A 21,032-nucleotide genomic window follows, 5' to 3' on the forward strand; every position below is an offset into this window, starting at 1 on the left:
ATACCACCACAGGCTTAGAAAAGATTGAACCAGATTGTGGGATGGATAGTTTCAAAGAAAGAAAGGGAGTTGAAGTCTGCTTTTCCCCCACTGCTTCCCTTGCAGCTTAGCTGGTAAAGAATCTGCTCGCAATGCGGGAGGCCTGGGTTCGATCCCTGGGTTGGGAAGATCCCCTGGAGAAGGAAATAGCTACCCACTCCAGTATTCTGACCTGGAGAATTCCATGGACTGTATAGTCCATGGGGTCGCAAAGAGTCGGACACGACTGAGTGACTTTCACTTCACTCACGCTTTACCCCACTAAACAAAAAACAAAAACAAAATCTAAAAATGCTTAAAAAAAAAAAAAAACTACTTTGGGAAGTAGAATCATTCACCTTGTCATGGTGGGGAATCACAAGACAAGCATATTGATTTAAAATACAGAGTGAGGATAGAGGAAGATGGAGAAAAGTGCAGGGAGCTAGGCCACACAAATAATTTTCTGCTGCAATTCCTGTGGGACTCAGGATATATTTCCTGGCAGAGGGAGCAATAAATGAAAGGGGAAAAGGAAGGGTCCTTGAGGAATTTTTTTCTTCTAACCTCATACAAGCAAAGAGGTAAACTAATTAGCAAAGGGTATTGGTGAAAGCCTCACAAAATCAAAATAAAGGAAAAGATAAGCCCCACTAAGGCAAGGATTTATGTCTGTTTTATTGCTTTATTGTCACCACTGGGAAGAATGCCTGGCACATAGTAGATGCTCGATTAACAATAGATAAAAATTGAATGGAAAATTTGAGACCACTATTGCCCTATATATAATCTGGGCCCTTAATTATTTCCTGTGACTGGTATGGTTTGGGGAAGCAATGGTTACATTTGCTAAAACTGATAGTCTGCAAAACAAGAAGAGTGAAGTGTGGATGGTTGGCGAAACATGAAGTTGTTGTTTAAAAATTATTGTTACTTTTAATTTATTTCACAAGGGATGTAAAATCTGAAGCCATCTGATAGCAGTTCTTTCCTTGTTTTCTTCTTTTGGAATGCAATGGCAGAACTGTATATCAGACTGATTTTGTAAATAGATGGTGAATTTATTTTTTAAAAATAATTTTATTTATTTATTTTGTTTTTGGCTGTGCTGAGTCTTTGTTGTTGCACAGGCTTTCCCTAGTTGTGGAGAGCAGGGGCTACTCTTCATTGCATTGCACAGGCTTCTCATTGTGGTGGCTTCTCTTGTCATGGGCTTCTTTAGTTGTGGTCCATGGGCTTAGTTGCTCTGCAGCATGTGGAATCTTCCAGGAGCAGGTATCGAACCCGTGTCTACTGCACTGGAGTGTTGTGTGTGTGTGCGCACTAAGTTGCTTTAGTCACGTCCAACTCTTTGCGACTCTACGGACTGCAGCCAGCCAGGCTCCTCTGTCCATGGGATTCTCCAGGCAAGAATACTGGAGTGGGTTGCCATTCCCTTCTCCAGGGGATCTTCCCAACCCAGGTATTGAACCTTTGTCTGCTCCATCTCCTGCATTGGCAGGCAGGTTCTTATCCACTGCACCAGCAGGGAAGCCCTAGATGGTAAACTAATGTTGTTATCTCATTCTGTGTCACAAAAGGAGAAGGGAGAATATTAACCAGTCAGAAAGCTTGTGTTAGAATTAATTGGTGATTATTGTAATGTTCAAAGCAGCTTTTACTTTTTTTTAAGATGCAACCATTTGATTAGTTGGCTCCATTTTGAGGAGAGGCAATCACAGTTACAGAAACAGGAGAAGTAACAATGCTCCCAACAAGTTGCATAAAAATACAGCTTCTTAAGGTTGTTGTTTTCATAGCAAACTTGGATATAGAAACCCATGTCCAAGTGTACATGGGGGAACTTACAGTACTTTTTGGTTATCCTCTTGGTTCCTACTTTACCCCCTGTACCTCAGAATTCTCTTTATATTATGAAGGAGCAGTGAAAGACCGTCCATACTAAAACTCTCATTATTGTAAACCAGAAAGATACAAGAAGGAAACAGTGCAATAGAAATGAACTGCATGGCTGAACAGCAAAAAGAAAAATTATGCTGGGGTTTTTTGTTTGTTTGTTTGTTTTTTGACTCATTGCCAGCATTCTGTAGTTTAAACCTTTGACTCTTTGAAATGCTCTATTGTCTTAATTTTCCTGACATAAGGCTCTTGAGGTTTTCCATCTATATCTTTGGTTTCCGTCTTTCTCTCTTGTGTACAGGTTCATCTTACACTACTGAGCCAGTGTTAGGGCTTCTTATTTTCTCAATCTGTACTCTCTTCTTAGGAGAGCTCATTCATGTCCATCATTTGAATTATCACCTTGTTCAGATGACTCAGCATTTTATCTCAAGCGTAGGTTATTCTTCTAGTTCCAGGCTCTTAGAGCGTACCTACATGATATATATATTTTATCCTAAAGGCATTCAAACTTACCATGTTCAAAAATAAGAACTATAATTTCTCTTTCCATTTAATGCTCTCTACCAAAAAATGCCACTATGTATTCTGGTTTGCAAGCCAGAATCACCTCTGATACTTTTTTCTCTTTCCCTTGCCACATTCAATCCATCACTAAGTTTCTCAATTTCTCCTAAATATCTCTCAGTTCTGTTTCTTTCCTCTAACTTCACCACAATTAGCCTCATGCAGTTTATTCATTATCACTTAGACTACTTCAAAAATCCCTGATGGTCTGGTGGATAAGGCCCTGTGTTTCCTTCCACTACAGGGGGTGCAGATTCAATCCCTGGTTGGGTAACTAAGATCCTGCATGCCATGAGACCAAAAAACAAAATAAATAAATTTTTAGAATTGTTTTTAAAAAATCTTCTAAAGCATATTTAATTCTATACCATTTCCACAGTGCAGCCATTTCAAGACATAGATATAAACACATAATTCTCCTTGCCACTGATCTTGAGGAAAGTTTGAAGACTTAACAAGACCTACAAAGCTTTGAATGATTTGAACCCTTCTCACCCTCTCCAGTGTCATCTCACCCTGCATTTGCCTTACTCTTTGTACTCCAACTGCACCGACCTTCCTTTACTTCTATTCTATGTTGCTTCTTGCCACTGGGGCTCTGAACATGCTTTTTCTTAGCTAGGAATGCACTTACCCCACTTTCTCTGGTCGCCTCAAGCTCATCATTCAAGTCGTAGTTTATTTTCCTTTAGGAAAGACTTTTATGACTTCCTTGACTTGATCCACTGTCCCTAACCTTCTCATATTCCATTGTACATCTCTTTATTATGCTTATCACATGGATGTGTGGCTAGGTAGGGTGGGAGACCCCCATCAGTCAGAGAGGTGGCAGGGTGAAAGGTGCTCTGTTAGTTGGGTGGACTGACCAGCTTTTACTTTTCCTTCGTGTCCTCACACTGTTTCTGTGAGGACATTGCCCTTGCTTTGGGGAGGTGCCTGTCTGCCGCTTTTATTTATAATTCAGCCCTATTTTGTCCTTACTCTTCTTTGACTGTAGCCTATATTTTTCCAACTAGAAGTTCACTCTGAAGAGTAGGATCATGTCCTCCTTTTCTATCTATAAACAGTCTGCTTTATCCATTAAAAAAAAATAAGAAGAATATTTTGGTAGTTGCTTACTATGTAAGATTTGTTGCCTTTGTTTTCCCATTTAATTCTCACAACATTCCTGTTCGGTGCTTTCTATTATTATCTCCATTTTACAGATGAGGAAACTGAGGCTCTGTGAGGTTAAGTAACAGTGTCAATCACACTGCTGATAAGTGTCAGGGCTAGAATTTGTGTCAAAAATCTGAAAAACTGGTTTATGATGACATGTGCTGCTTTATGAGATGACACTTCTTTTGTGAAGCCTTTATTGGTATGCCCTGGAGAAGGAAATGGCAAGATATGATATCTTCTGATAACTTTCTCTGCATTGTTTTTCTCCATCTATTAGGGTGACTATCGTATTCTGCGTGCTGTATCATGAATATGTTTATTCTCCTGCAGCGGATTATAAACTCTTTGAGGGAAAAAATTATATTTACTCATTGTGTTCTTCCACTGAATAACTTTAGCTACCTAATTTCTGAATTAATCAACCTCTATTATGTGAGAAGGTCAGACCCATCAGTGGTTTCAAACTTGGATGAGTATAGGGGCCAAAGATGTAACAAATAATTGAGAAGGTCTGTTTGGTTGTAATGTGCTGAAGAATACAGCCCTGTTTGAAGAGAGCAGCAGCTACTTGGTTCCTATTGATTGTGGACACACTGGAATGCCATGCCTGGTATTGCCAGATTTTTTTATTTTTTTCAAGAGAAGTCAGAAATTTGGGTTTTTTAAAAAGTGTTTTTAAATGTTGGGTCAGTTAAAACACAGACTACACCTATGTGGACTAGATCTGGACCAGTGACTGGTAGAGTTCTTTTTACTCTTCCTTTAAGCTCTTGTTATATAGAATTATGATTGTAAATACATGAATGTTATAGTACTTGCCAATTTTTTTCTAGAAATCGCTGTTATTATCAGTAGTATCTTCTATAATAATTGAGAATGGGAATTGGAAGAAAGAGGAAGAAGAAATATCAAACCATCAAGGTTTTACTACTATTTTGGAAGGATAAACATATTTAAAATAAATATTCGAAGACCCCTGTTCTATAATTATATATATTTATAAGCATAGATGTATATGTAATTTTCATGAATATCATTGAATATGCATATATTTATATCTAGAATTTACAGATTTACATGGTATTTCACATTTGCAAAAATTTGCATTTGAATTCACAGAATATGTAAATTTATGTTAGAGATTTTTGAAAAATTAAAAAGTTCAGATTCAACCTTAACTGAAAAATTTTTAAACTGGACAGTGATTTTATTGCTTTGACAATCTAATTCCCTCAACTAGCCAGATTTTGGACAACGAGCAATTTAAAAATGTTTCTGCCTGTGCGAGAATTTGAAATGACTGTTTATACTCTTTCGGTCATATCCTGTAAGCTAAGAATATTTTTGAGAGGCTGCATGTTGACAAGAGTGAAAATCAACTAGATCAATCACCTCCAGTGCATGCCAACTATAAACTCTTTTCAAGTTCTATTCAAGAGGTTTTGTTTCCCAGGTCACTAGAGTCTTATACTGAACAACAGCCTCAATCAACATCTAAAAATAGGTGTAACAAGCTCTCACCATGGATATGGTGCAGCATGAAGTCCTGTAGAGATATTGAAGACAGGTAACATTTTCAAGGAGCCCAAGTTTAGTCAGTCACAAGCAAGAATGTAAATATTTTGCACTATTTGTTAACTTCTCAAGAAGATTACCCAGGAGAATTTAGGAATTTCCTTCCTGGATTGGCTTTATGAATAGGCTAGACATTAATCTAAGAGATGCTCATTTTCTTTCTCAGCTTGTTGATGCTCTGTGTTACAACTTCTTTGAGGATAAGAGTGTTTTCTTAAAAGGAAATAGCTTCAAACTTCCTTTTTTTGGAATTTCTCCCAGGCTGCATTTTTAGCACAAAAGTAAATAGAGATGGTTATATATTAGCCAGAAGAATGACCACAGGAAGAGAAAAGAATACAACCCATTGACATTCTGTAGGTTATAGAATGTTGGAGCTTGAAGGGATTTGAGCAGTTCCTTAGCAGTTGTGCTACAACCTTTGGGAGTTAGACTAGTTATTTTCAAGACCCATCATAACTCATTTGTCAGATGAGGCAGCTGAGGCTTAGGGTCAAAGTTTATATTTACTGTGGCTCAATCTCTCAGGAAAAAAGGGGATTGACTACTAAAATACCAAAATGAGTTCAGATAATGAAAAACTGGTAATAATTTATTGGCAATAATATATGACATTTCAAATGAAGGAGGTAGAATTGATCTAGTACTTGAGATTCTATAAATAATATTTTCTAGCATATCTTTTTCTTTAATCTTCAGTTCAGTTCAGTTCAGTTTCTCAGTCGTGTCCAACTCTTTGCGACCCCATGAACCGCAACATGCCAGGCCTCCCTGTCCATCACCAACTCCTAGAGTCCACCCTCTTTAATCTTAAATTCTAATATATCTTGGGTACCCAATGTGGAAAGAAGCAAACCAATAAAAAGTGTGTAGCTCGGTGCTTGGCTCATTGCAGGCACTCAACATATACTGTTGATTTTTATTTATTTTTATTTTTTAATATTTTTAATTTATTATAGAACTGCATAGACTTTAGTATACTAATTTGCACTGTGAATAACTTTTATTTTATATATTTTTTTGGCCATGCTGTGTGGCTTGTGAAATCTTAGTCCCCCTAGATCAGGGATTATTGAACTCAGGCGCCTAGCAGTTAAGAAAGCAGAGTCCTAACCACTGTACTACCATGGAACTCCTTATGAATCACTTTAGAGAATATTTAGTATGTAGTAATTCCTGAATCTATCTGATCACAGAACCCTTTTCCAATGTTTATCTTTTGAGAAATGCCTTTAACAGAGGGAAAGACACTAGTTGCTGAGTGCAGCACAGAAATAAGTAACTGTCTTCAAAACCTTGTCACTGAAGAAAAGTTTAAAATGTGTCCTTAATATTTTAAATGATAGATAGAATTTTATATTTTAGAAAAAATTATTAAAATATATAGGGGGAAAGGCCCTAGCTATATAGTTATTTTTATTTTTTACAAGAACTTATTCATTGTTAGTTGATGGTGAATTTAATAATGTCTTGCTTTAAAGTGGAAATTTAGTTTTTTTCCTTATACTTTTCTTGCTGCTACTGCTGCAAAGTCACTTCAGTTGTGTCCGACTCTGTGAGACCCCATAGATGGCAGCCCACCAGGCTCCCCACCGTCCCTGGGATTCTCCAGGCAAGAATACTGGAGTGGGTTGCCATTTCCTTCTCCAATGCATGAAAGTGAAAGTGAAGTTACTCAGCCATGTCCGACTCTTAGCAGCCCCATGGACTGCAGCCCACCAGGCTCCTCCATCCATGGGATTTTCCAGGCAAGAGTACTGGAGTGGGGTGCCATTGCCTTCTCCGATACTTTTCTTAGGATTTATTTATTATTATTTTTTTAAAGTTATTTAAAAAAAATTTTTATTGGAGGCTAAGCTATTTCAAGTCTTGAAAGATGATGCTGTGAAAGTGCTGCACTCAATATGCCAGCAGATTTGGAAAACTCAGCAGTGGCCACAGGACTGGAAGAGGTCAGTCTTCATTCCAATCCCAAAGAAAGGCAATGCCAAAGAATGCTCAAACTACCGCACAATTGCACTCATCTCACACGCTAGTAAAGTCATGCTCAAAATTCTCCAAGCCAGGCTTCAGCAGTATGTAAACCGTGAACTCCCAGATGTTCAAGCAGGTTTTAGAAAAGGCAGAGGCACCAGAGATCAAATTGCCAACATCCGCTGGATCATGGAGAAAGCAAGAGAGTTCCAGAAAAACATCTATTTCTGCTTCATTGACTATGCCAAAGCCTTTGACTGTGTGGATCACAATAAACTGTGGAACATTCTGAAAGAGATGGGAATCCCAGACCACCTGACCTGCCTCTTGAGAAACCTGTATGCAGGTCAGGAAGCAACAGTTAGAACCGGTCATGGAACAACAGACTGGTTCCAAATAGGAAAAGGTGTACGTCAAGGTTGTATATTGTCACCTTGCTTATTTAACTTATATGCAGAGTACATCATGAGGAACGCTGGGCTGGAAGAAGCACAAGCTGGAATCAAGATTGCTGGGAGAAATATCAATAACCTTAGATATGCAGATGACACTACCCTTATGGCAGAAAGTGAAGAGGAACTCAAAAGCCTCTTGATGAAAGTGAAAGAGGAGAGTGAAAAGGTTGGCTTGAAGCTCAACATTCAGAAAACAAAGATCATGGCATCTGGTCCCATCACTTCATGGGAAATAGATGGAAAAACAATGGAAACAGTGTCAGACTTTGTTTTTTTGGGCTCCAAAATCACTGCAGATGCTGATTGCAGCCATGAAATTAAAAGACGCTTGCTCCTTGGCAGGAAAGTTATGACCAACCTTGATAGTATATTAAAAAGCAGAGACATTACTTTGCCAACCAAGGTCCGTCTAGTCAAGGCAATGGTTTTTCCCGTGGTCATGTATGGATGTGAGAGTTGGACTGTGAAGAAAGCTGATCGCCGAAGAATCGATGCTTTTGAACTGTGGTGTTGGAGAAGACTCTTGAGAGTCCCTTATACTGCAAGGAGATCCAACCAGTCCATTCTAAAGGAGATCAATCCTGGATGTTCATTGGAGGGACTGATGCTAAAGCTGAAACTCCAATACTTTGGCCACCTCATGAGACGAGTTGACTCACTGGAAAAGACTCTGATGCTGGGAAAGGTTGGGGGCGGGAGGAGAAGGGGACGACGGAGAATGAGATGGCTGGATGGCATCACCGACTCTGTGGACATGAGTTTGAGTGTACTCCGGGAGTTGGTGATGGACAGGGAGGCCTGGCGTGCTGTGATTCATGGGGTCGCGGAGAGTCGGACACGACTGAGCGACTGAACTGAACTGAACTGAATTACTTTACAATATTATATTGGTTGGTTTTGCCATACATTGACATGAATCCGCCCCGGGTGTACATGTGTTCCCTTTCTTGAACCCCTCTCCTACCTCCCTCCTCTATTTTTAAAATAGATTTTATTTATTTTTTTCATGTTTCTCCGTTTGATAGTTCCATACCGACAGTAGAAGTCAGTTTGTGACATTAAGAGTAAATATCCTTTGATCCAAGCCTGTAACTCTTCTTTTAGGCAGAGACTAATTGGACTATTCATTTTGGTAGTTTTCATTTTTATCATAAAACTGCTGCACAAGAGATACTTGACTTTTAGATAATTTTGTTAGATATATGAAAAGAAAAATAATTCTTTGCCTGGGATTTTATGTCCTACCAAAATTAAATAAATACATAAATGTACATAAATAAAGCATCCTTGAATGCTAACCTGTCAGGGAATACATTGAAATTTGTGTGTATTCTCATTTTTCAGCACAGCTAGGACTAGGAAACAAGTTGTATTCAGTTTTAGTCTTTTTCTTTTCACATCAGTGTCTTAATATACATGATTTAAAAAATTCAGTGGGGGGACTGCACACACTTTAATATTAATTGTGACTAAATTAGTGGCAAATATCTCATATGAGCCACTTAAAATTATGAACTTTAGCTTTTATATCCATCTTTCCCATACATATTGGTATAATCTCTTATGAATAGTATTTTCATTGCATTCTTCTCTTGCTCAAAAATCCTATTAAGAATGCCTATAGCTCTAATGGTTACAGAGCTCTAGCAACAGAGGTTTTAAGTTTGAGTCTCTGCCTTTTGCTAGCTGTGTGACTTTGGGAATGTCCTTTATTTCCTCTGAGGCTCAGCTTCCCTATAAACAAAGCAGGGGAATGTATACAATACTGGTAGTATTGTTGTGAGGGGTAAAATGAGACAATGTTTAAAGTTCTTAGTATAGTGCCTGGCATGATGGTAAGCCTTAATATGTACATAGTGCAGAGTACACAGCCATTCAATAAATATTGATTTAATGAATGGATAGGTATCTTGTATTTAGAAAGTATCATGTAAATCCTTTATCCTATTATTCAGGAATTGGCTCCTGTATTTATCCCAAGCACCATTCCTCTTAGTTTGTTACAGTCTAGTGAGAATTGGTCTCTTTGTTACAGCCAAACTAATTTCCTTTCTGCCCCTAAACAATATTCAGCTTCTCAGTCCCATGCTTTCACTGTTGTCATTACTCCACAGTGAGGGCCTTTTGCTCTTCAATGCCACCACATTTTAATTTGTTTCATAATCTTGAACAAAACTCACCTTTTCCAGGAAATTGCCTAATTAACCCCATTTGACTTAGGTCTCATGATTCTCGTTCATCTTCTCAGTACTCACATAATTGCATAATCTTATGCATCTGCAGATATACAGCTTTGCATCATTCTGAAGTCATTTTCTATATATCCATCTCCCTCCTCCAGCTAGTTGCAAAGCTGTTCAGTGGCAATGAGACATGCATCTTTTTACTATGTTTGTCCATATCACCTTTGGCATCTAACTTCAAGAATATGGTTTCAAATGCTTGCTGAAAAATGAATCAATGATATTTAATGAAATTGCACTTTGCAGCTATGAAAAGCGAAACATCAAATGGAGGCAATTTTATGCCTGTGATCTAAAACAACAGGCCACATGTTCTGACAGTGAACTGATATTTGTGATTATTTTTATATTTTATGAAATGAGGATAGAGGAGGAAAATGCATCATTGTGTGACCACAGTTGCAATGGTTAGTGTAACATAGACAGCATTAGAAAATATTCTACTGACAGAGAGTGAGTGTACAATTTGAAATAATGAGCTAGCTTAGGTGTGACCCCAGTCATGTCAATTAACTTCTCAGGAGCTCAGTTTCCCCATCTGTAAAATAAATGAGGGGTTGGATTGTATTATCTCTGTCTGCTCTCAGTTCTATCATTTTTCAGTTTTTAGATCACAGACTTCAGCTTAAGTTGGAAGTGTGGCTGTTGTGTATATGATGTGAATTCTGAGTATGTGATATCTTAGTAGTTATAGCTGGCTCCTTTGGAGGCTGACTGAATATATATTAAATACAGGTAGCTTCTATCTTGGGTATGTGATGTTTGTTATCTATTCCCCAAGAAAACAAATGGTTCTCCATTAGGATTAACAAGATCTGGTATTTTCTAGCAGGTTAAGAGAGAAGGCAATGGCAAGCCACTCCAGTACTCTTGACCAGAAAATCCCATGGATGGAGGAGCCTGGTAGGCTGCAGTCCGTGGGGTCGCTAAGGGTCGGATAAGACTGAGCGACTTCACTTTCACTTTTCACTTTCACACATTGGAGAAGGAAATGGCAGCCTGCTCCGGTGTTCTTGCCTGGAGAATCCCAGGGACGGGGGAGCCTGGTGGGCTTCCGTCTATGGGGTCACACAGAGTCGGACACGACTGAAGTGACTTAGCAGCAGCAGCAGCAGCAGCAGCAGGTTAAGAATGATGAGGGAAAGAGAAACTGAAGAAAGAATTTTTAGTTCAGGAACAGATTGAGACTTAGGTAAAACAGGATTAGCATTTGCTTCAATAGTAAGCAGAAGTAGGTCTATTTCCTCATTCTTTCTCTCCCCTTCATTTACCTCTCTACATCCCAGAGAACCATCCTCCCCAAAGAGGAACTGATCATCAACTACAATTCATGATTCAAAGTCTTCGTAAAAAATTGCTACTGCTAAGCACAGAGACTTGGCTATTTAAAAAAGCATGCAAAAGTTTTATTACCACATGAAAGGAGAAAGATGTGTACATTTATACCAACCAATAAACTAATATAAATCACTTGCAAATCTGCCAGTGCCCTAGGTTAACTGTATTAAAGAACCGTAAGAGACTGATGAGGAATTTATTCCCTGATCACTAAACCAGAATTAAAAGACAGACTATTTTGACTTGTCTAGTTTTATAAAAACACTTGTTTCTAATGAATGAAATTTACTTATTCAGAAACATCTGCCCACCATGCATTTTTTTAAAAAAGCAAAAAGTCTACTTTATTCCTCGGTTATACTTTTCATGAAAATAGAAATTATTTCAAGGTATAAATTACTATAGAGAATATATATATGATATTAGAGATAGCCCATAATAAGAATCAGTTTTTGAAGAAATGAAGTTTTGTCATGTAATGGTAACCTAACATGACTTTTCAGAGCTTGGCATATTATGTAGCACATTGAGTATATAGGACTTCAACCTAAGGGATGAACTATCTAATCTAATTACATATTATATCACTAATCCATAAAATTACACCATGAAGATGTGTTAATGAACCCACATGGTTCATCAACTGGATCCCACAAGAAACAGACAGAAGCAACCTGAGAAATTTCTCCAAGGATGTTTTTTTTACAACCTCAAAGGTGCTACAAGCCTTTTATCAAAAAACCGGGAGAAGAAGAAGTTGTTATGAGTCAGGAATATGTGTACTGAGACTGAGGGGGAAGGGGTTGCTGAAAGCATGAGAAATTGAGGTCAGAGATGGGGATACCGGAGATAAGTCTTTTTGATGTAGAGCAGTCCTGGGGATGGCACAGTCTGGAAGACTTTAATGGCAGTGAGTGGGTGTAATGAAGTGAAGGCAAATGTCACAGGGGTTAAAGGTTTAGGAACTGTAAATGTGGGCATTGAGTGAACTAACTGTCCATAGGGATCTTTTCTTATTGGATGAATAGGGAGTGCCTCTGCTGTGGAAAGTATTGAGGTGATACGGCCATAAATGAGGAAAACGCAGTTCCTGGCTTCACAGAACTTTGTTTCTGGTAGAGAAGATGGACCGTTGAACAAATAATTACAGTAAAGTAATAAACATTTGGATAAGGAATGTCTGTCCTGTCTGGTAGCCAGTGGTAATGGTATTATCTTTAGAAGGCCTACCTTTGCCCATTTTTCTATCATTTTTTTTCAGTAAAAACATGGATTTCAGTTTATAGACAAAATTAAAATAGACTCAGAAAAATTAGGTAATTTATTCAATTTCATACAGCTAGTGAGTGGCAGAGCTAGGATTCAAAACCAGATCTGTCATGATTGTAGTTCCATTATGGCTATATAAACTGACTACCACCCATCCTTCTGGCTGATTACAACGGAAAAAAATAAGGAAAAACAAAAGAAATTTACTTGTATTAACAAAAGTTAACAAAAGCAGTAATATTACAGATAGAAGTAAAAACTTGAAGTGACCTGCATGGGGGTGAGGTTCCCATTTTTTTCCCCCTTGTGCTGTTTTGTGTCTAGAATGGGTCCCTATCATATAATGGCATGGTGATGTTGGAGACTAAAACTCTGATAGAAAATTCATCAACTTTCTGGCCAGAATAAGAAAGAAATGTCATAATACTGGATAGTGTGGGAGGGATCACAGAGGGGGGAAATCTGGAAAAGGGGTCATCTAATTCTGTGCAAGTTTCAGCTGAATCCCTGAGCTATTCATGTATAAAATAGACCCTAATAAGCACAGCAAAGGCTTTTAGAATTGAAGTGAGATTAGAGTCAAATTGACCCTGAATAATACCTGTATGATTTTGTTGTTTAGTTGCTCAGTTATGTCTGGCTCTTTGTGACCCCATGGACTATATAGCCCTCAAGGCTCCTCTGTCCATGGGATTTCCCAGGCAAGAATACTGGAGTGAGTTGCTATTTTCTCCTCCAGGGGATCTTCCTCACCCAGAGATCAAACCCACGTCTGCAGGCAGATTCTTTACCACTGAACCACCTGGGAAGCCCAATACTTTCATGAAACACATCCAAATAAGCAGAGGAAATTCTTTGAGAAATAAAACAAGATTTCAAATTTTAGCAACTTTACATACTATAAAATTCATCTGTTTTAAGTTTATAATTCAATGATTTGGGGGAAATTTACTGATTCCTACAAACATCACTACAGTTCTGTTTTGATTATTTCCATCCTCCCAATAAGATCCTTTGTTTCTGTTTACATTTAACATCTATTCTCACCTCTGGAAACCACTAATCAACTTTTTCTCTCTATGGATTTGTGTTTTCTGGACATTGCACATGAATGAAATCATACAATACATGGTCTTTGCATCTGGCTTATTTCACTTAGCATGTTTTTGACCTCTGTTCATATTGTAACATGTATGGGTATTTTGTTCTTTTTTAAGGATGAAAAGTGTTCCATCATATGGCTATTTCACTTTCTAAACAGATTTGAACTGCTACCCACTTAAGGTAAGACAGAATTTATGGTCTAAACCTAACAGAATGATTACCTGATACCTGTATAGTCCTATACCTATTAAATAATTTGATTTCATAGTTGAATAAACTCCCAAAAAGATGACTCCAGGTCCAGATGGCTCCACTTGAGAAGTCTATCAAACATTTAAGAAAGGAATACTTCTAAATCTATACAATCTCTTCCAGTAAAAAGTGGTCAACATAACCCTGATATCAAAATCAGACAAAGACATTAAAGAAAACTAGAAGCCTAACATCCATCATGAACAGATTCAAAACCCCAAACAAAATATTAGCAAATAAAGATTGATTATATCTGAAATAATACTGCATCAGGACCAAAACAAGTTTATCTCAGAAATGTAGGGATGGTTCATCACTGGAAATCGGTCAATTTAATAAACCATAACAGATTAAAGAAAAAATATATGATCATATCAAAAGATGCAGGGAAAAGAATCTGACAAAACTCAACATCATTTCATAATTTTAAAAATTATCAACAAACAAGAAGTTGGAGGAGAAGTCAGTCTGATAAAGAGTTTACAAAAACAAACACCTAAAAGCAAAACAAAATGAAACAAAATGCCTCCAGTAACAACATACTTAATGGTGAAAGACTAATGTTTACTTACAATGGGAATCAAGAAGGGATGTCTACTTTTACCCCTCTTATTCAAGTTATACTTAAGGTCTTCTTGAGTGGAATAAAGCAAGAAAAAGAAATAAAATGCACACACATTGGAAAAGAAGAAATAAATTTGTCTTTATTCACAGATATCATGATTTTCTAAGTAGAAAATTCTAAGGATTCTATAAAAATAGTCCTAGAACTAGTAAATGAGATTAACAATGTAACATACAAAATCGATATGCAAAAATCAATTATATTTCTAAATGCTGACAATGAGCAGTTGGAAAACAAAATGTAAAAATCCGTGCCATTTACAATGCACACACATGAAATATATTTAACAAAATATAAGTTTCTGTTCACTGAAAATGACCAATGATGAAAGACTCAATATGTTTAAATTTCAATTCTCTCCAAATAAATCTATAGATTCAATTCAATCACAATCATAATGATAGCAGGATATTAGCTGATATTGAAAAGATGGTTCAAAATGTATGTGGAAATGCAAAAGAACTAAAATAGTCAAAACAATTCTGAAAATGAAGAGAAAGTTGAAGGACTCACACCAATTAATTTCAAGCCTTACTATAAATCTACAGTAACCAAGATACAGTGGTATTGGTGAAAGGATAGACACACAGATTATTGATACAGAATCAAGAGTACAGAAACAGACTCACGAAAACATGGACAATTGATTTTTGTTGTAGTTGTTGTTCAGTCACTAAGTCATGTTTGACTCTTTGTGACCCCATGGACTACAGCACGCCAGGCTACCCTGCCCTTCACTATCTCCCCAAGTTTGTTCAGACTCATGTCCATTAAGTTGGTGATGCCATCCATCTCATTCTCTCTTGTCCCCTTCTCTTTTTTGTAGTTATGGTTTTTCCAGTGGTCATGTATGGATGTGAGAGTTGGACTGTGAAGAAAGCTGATCGCTGAAGAATTGATGCTTTTGAACTGTGGTGCTGGAGAAGACTCTTGAGAGTCCCTTGGACTGCAAGGAGATCCAACCAGTCCATTCTAAAGGAGATCAGTCCTGGGTATTCGTTGGAAGGACTGATGCTAAAGCTGAAACTGCAATACTTTGGCCACCTCATGCGACGAGTTGACTCACTGGAAAAGACTCTGATGCTGGGAAGCATTGGGGGCGGGAGGAGAAGGGGACGACAGAGAATGAGATGGCTGGATGGCATCACCGACTCGATGGACATGAGTTTGAGTGAACTCCAGGAGTTGTTGATGGACAGGGAGGCCTGGCGTGCTGTGATTCATGGAGTCGCAAAGAGTCAGACACGACTGAGCGACTGAACTGAACTGAACTGATGTCTACTGTATCACTTTGTTATTTCATGCATTTAAAACACATTTTTACTGCATGACATTAGGTTTACCTTCTTAACAATGTCTAAATATACAATCTAGCAGTGTTAAGTATATTCACATTGTTGTGCAACTAACCTCCAAAACTTTTTCATCTTGCAAAACTGAAACTCTATACCCATTAAACAATAGCTCCCCATTTCCCCCTCACTCCAGCCCCTGGAAACTACCTTTCTAGTTTCTGTTTCTTTGATTTTTCTACTCTAGATACCTCATATAAGTGCAATTGTACAATATTTGTCTTTTTGTGACCAGTTTATTTCACTTAGTAATGTCCTTAAGGTTGTATTTTCAAAAATTGAAAAATTATGCAAAAAATGAGTATAACCAGTGCCCACATATTGGTTACTAATACCATTCTCCTACAAGGAATCAGGGCTCTTGAAGGAATGGCTGATTGTAGCACCAGGGAAGGAAATGTACAATATGAGCCTGAAACATTTTGTACTGCCAGAGAGCAAAGAAACATGCAAGCAAGCAAGCAAACAAACAGCAACAACAACAAAAACCTCAATGATGGGGATACATCAAAGGGACACAGGACCCAACTAAAAGAGATTCCAGTGGCCAAAACTGGAACAATTTGAGCACCAAAATAAATAAAATAGATTGCAACTTGAGATATAAAATAAATTTCCATTAGTTCATATTAATATGAATGATCAACAATAAAGAGTAATAACTTACTGATTTTTGAAATTTTTCAGCACTGATACTCAAAACAACATGGATGGATTTAAAATAAATGTGGTGATTGAAATAAGCTAAACATCAAAGAGTACACACTGTATGAATTCCATTTATATAAAATTCTAGAAATGCAAATCAATCTATAGTGATAGAAAGTAGGTGAGCAGTTGCCTGGGAATGGAGGTGGAGGGAAGGATGGAATGGTGCATGTGTGATTTCCTCAGTGTGACTGAAAGGTTTATTATCTTGATTGTGGTATGTTTCCATAGTTGCATACATATGTCAAAATGAATCAAATTTCACAGATTTTAATTATGTGTGGTTTGTTTTATTTAAATTAGGCCTCAATAAAGTTTTAAAAGTTTTCTATTTGACCCTCAGTCTAGGATTCTTTTCATTACATCACAGTTGCCTCTCCAAGTTTGGGGGTGGAACCTCTAAGGATGAGGGCAGAGAGGAGGAGTCAGTATTTTATGGGATGGTCTATTGGAGTTAGGATGTCCCAGATCTAGAATCATAGTATTAGGTCATACTTCAAACAGTAGGTCAAACTACATGAAATTGCTCTCTTAATAAGCCCAAATGATTTAATATCAGAAATTCATATGGTTTATAGTAATTTGAATTTTTTCCAGAGGAGGTTGTCTACAGGGAAAGAACATAATACTTGGACTGCATTTAGATTTAGATGCAAATTCTTAGACTAGTGAAAAGTGACATCTGTGAGTTGATCAAGGAAGTGTGGTGAGTTCTCAATTTCAGTATAATTCGTGAAGCTTTGCTAGAACATACAATTTCTTTTTCTTAAAATGGAAATAAATTTAGATGATGTAGAAAATGTAAAGAAGTAAAAATCGCCCAAAGAAAATCACTGTTAATTTGGTGTAAATTCTTTAGGATTTTTTCCTATACATGTATAAACTCACATAGATTATAGTTTATTTTCTAAAATGCCATCGTGCTATAGATATCAATTTGATGTGAATGTAAGATATTTTTATTTTACTTTTATCTTGGGCATATTTTCAAGGCAATACATAAGTTTTTACCTTTCACATTATTTTGTCACTGAATGGAGAATACTGATTATTTTAAAATAATTCTGTTATTAACATTTTGGTATTTTATAAATCAGACTACTTTAAACAACAGTCTAATGAATATTCTTGTAGCTCAATCCTTGTGTGTGCATGTGTGCTAACTTACTTCAGTCGTGTCTGATTCTTTGCAACCCCATGGACTGTAGCCTGCCAGGCTCCTCTGTCCATGGGATTCTCCAGGCAAGAATACTGGAGTGTGTTGCCATGCCCTCATCCAGGGGATGTTCCCAACCCAGGGATCGATCCTGTATCTCTTATGTCTCCTGCCTCCTGCATTGGCAGGGGTGTTCTTTACCACTAGCACCACCCGGAAAGCCCTAAATCCTTGTATGCATTTATGAATATTTCTTTAGGATATATTGCTAGAGTATGGTCCACAGGTAAAAACAGTCTTGAGACTTTGGATATATAATTTGCAATTTGGTAAATCCTTCTTGCAACACTGTTTTCTTGGCTTTTGGGATACTATCATTTTCACCCATTGGCTACTCCTGTATCCTTTGCTGGATTCTTTTTTTCTTCCTAACAAACTTCTAAATGTTTGGAATTCCCAAAGTTCAGTCTTGGAACTCTGTCTGCAGTTGACTTCCTACATGACTTCAGCTGGTCCCATGACTTCCAAATTTATATCTCTAGCCCTAATCTTTCCCTAAATTTCAGCCTATCTTGATATCTAATGGACATTTCAAGGTTAACATGTATTAGGTCAGTATTTTTATTCCTACCCCACTCTTAAACTGCTCTTCATCTTTTATCTGTCTCCATTCAGTTGTTTAAACAAAATAACTGAGAACAAACCTTGATTCTTTTCTTTCTCCCATAATTCACATCTAATCCATCAACTTGAATTTGAAGATTCAGGTCTGCCTTTAAAATATATCCCAAATTGGACAATATCTCACCATCTCTGCCTCATCCATTGTAGTCAAAGACACCATCATAGCTCACCTGAGCTACTGCTTCTGGCTCCTAAGTGCTTTCACCCTTGCCCCTTTAAGATCTACTGTTGTTGTTCCATCACTCAGTCATATCTGACTCTTTGTGACCCCATAGAGTGCAGCGCACCAGGCTCCCTGTCCTTCACTATATCTTGGAGTTTGCTCAAGCTCATGTCCATTGAGTTGGTGATGCCATCCAATCATCTCATCCTCTGTCATCCCCTTCTCCTCCTGCCTTCAATCTTTCCAAGCATCAGGGTCTTTTCCAATGAACTGGCTTTTTGCATCAGGTGGCCAAAGTATTGGAACTTCAGCTTCAGCATCAGTCCTTGTAATGAATATTCAGGTTTGATTTCATTTAGGACTGACTGGTTTCATCTCCTTGCAGTCCAAGGGACTCTCAGGAGTCTTCTCCAACACTGCAGTTGGAAAGCATCAATTTTTCTGTGCTCAGCCTTCTTTATGGTCCAAATCTCACATCCATACATGACTATTGGAAAAACTATAGCTTTGACTATATGGACCTTTGTTGCAAAGTGATGTCTCTGCTTTTTAATACTCTGTCTAGGTTTGTTGTAGCTTTTCTTCCAAGGAGTAAGTGTCTTTTAATTTCATGGCTGCAGTCACCATCGGTAGTGATTTTGAAGCCCAAGAAATAAAGATTTACTTTACAAACCATAGAATGAATGATCCTTTAAAAATGCAAAGACTATGTCAATTCCTTATTGAAAATCCTCCAATGGCTTCCCAGGACACTTATGAAACCCATAGTTCTCTGTTTCATACACTCTGGGCCCCTTGTCATCCCTATAATTCCCGCTTTGTTCTTGCAGGTACGTTTATTTTCTTACATCAGTCAGTTATATGCTTAACTGTTACCTCTTCAGGAAGAACCTCTATGATCACTCTATGGTAGCACCTCCCATCACTCTTTTCCCTCTTATCTTGCTTAATCATGTTTTTATATAACATTTATCAGTGCCTGATACACTGTAGACACTTGATGAGAAGAGCTGATTCATTTGAAAAGACCCTGATGCTGGGAAAGATTGAGGTCAGGAGGATAAGGGGATGACAGAGGATGAGATGGTTGGATGGCATCACCGACTCGATGGACATGGGTTTGGGTAGACTCTGGGAGTTGGTGACAGACAGGGAGGCCTGGCATGCTGCAGTTCATGGGGTCACAAAGAGTCGGACACAACTGAGCAACTGAACTGAACTGAACTGATGCACTGTATATTTATTTGTTTATTTTTACTCATAAGAATGTAAGCTCTGCTGGAGACAAGGCTTTCCCCCTCTGTTTTCCTTGTTATACACAGCAGACTTTCAGTGAATAAATGAATTCATGAGGCCAATTGTCAATATGCTTTTAGTGATTTTCATTCCAACAGCAGTGTCTGAGAGAGTCTGTTTTCCCATACCTTTGCTAACAGTGGATAGCATGGATATTTTTCATCTTTGCTAATCTATGAGTTACAAAATAATATATCATGGTGAGAAACTATGAAAAGATGTCTCAGATATAACTTTTTTCTTTGTTAGTGGTACATTAAATAATGTATATCTTTTTATTTTTAAAATTTTGTTGGTGTATAATTGTTTTACAATGTTTCATTGGTTTCTGCTGTACAATGAAGTGAATCAGCTATATGTATACATTTATGCCCTCCCACTTGGACCTCCCTCTCACCCCACCCCCGCCCCATCCCTCTGGAGGTCATTACAGAGCAGCGAGCTGAGTTTCCTGTGCTATACAGCAGCTTCCCTCTAGCTATCTATTTTATATATGATAGTGTATAATTATAATTGATGTAATTTAAAATTTGATGAGGCATGATATTTGAGCTGCCTGTCAGTTTGTCTAGCATTGCAGTTAACAGAACCACTTGAGAAATGGTACCTGCCTTTGAAAGTAAAGTGGATGGGAAATAAAATGTGCATGAATATTTTGAATAATTTGGAACTAAATCAGGTGGGAATTATTTTATGGTCATTAGATTAATAGTTTTCTCGTTGTGTTTGGTGGGCTTGCCTCAGGGATCTCCAGATGGTTGGTGAGAAGGAATGGGGAAGGGTGGTTGGGCTTAGCCCGCAGAAGTCATATTCCAGCTTAAATGCAGCAGTTCTTAATTTACTTATATTGCATTTAGATTTTCCTTGGTCTTCCCATTCTGAAGAAGGGAATGGCAACCCACTCCAGTATTCTTACCTGGAGAATTCCATGGACAGAGGAGCCTGGCAAGCTACAATTCATGGGGTCACAAAGAGTAGGAAACAACTGAGCAACTAATGCTTTCACTTTCCCATTATTTCACTTGAATAAAACAAACAAATAAAGAGTGCCACAGATGAAAAATAAACACAAATGTTTGAAAACTACTATTTAAAACGTTTAGAGAAGGGCCAAAGGATATGAGCTAGGATTGTAGAATAATGCTTGCAGAGAAATTAAAGAATATCCTTTCATATATTTATATAGATGCAAT

The sequence above is a fragment of the Moschus berezovskii genome, chromosome X, assembly GCF_049115385.1.
Source record: "Moschus berezovskii isolate FMDL1 chromosome X, NW_MosBer_1.0, whole genome shotgun sequence".
Taxonomy (NCBI): domain Eukaryota; kingdom Metazoa; phylum Chordata; class Mammalia; order Artiodactyla; family Moschidae; genus Moschus; species Moschus berezovskii.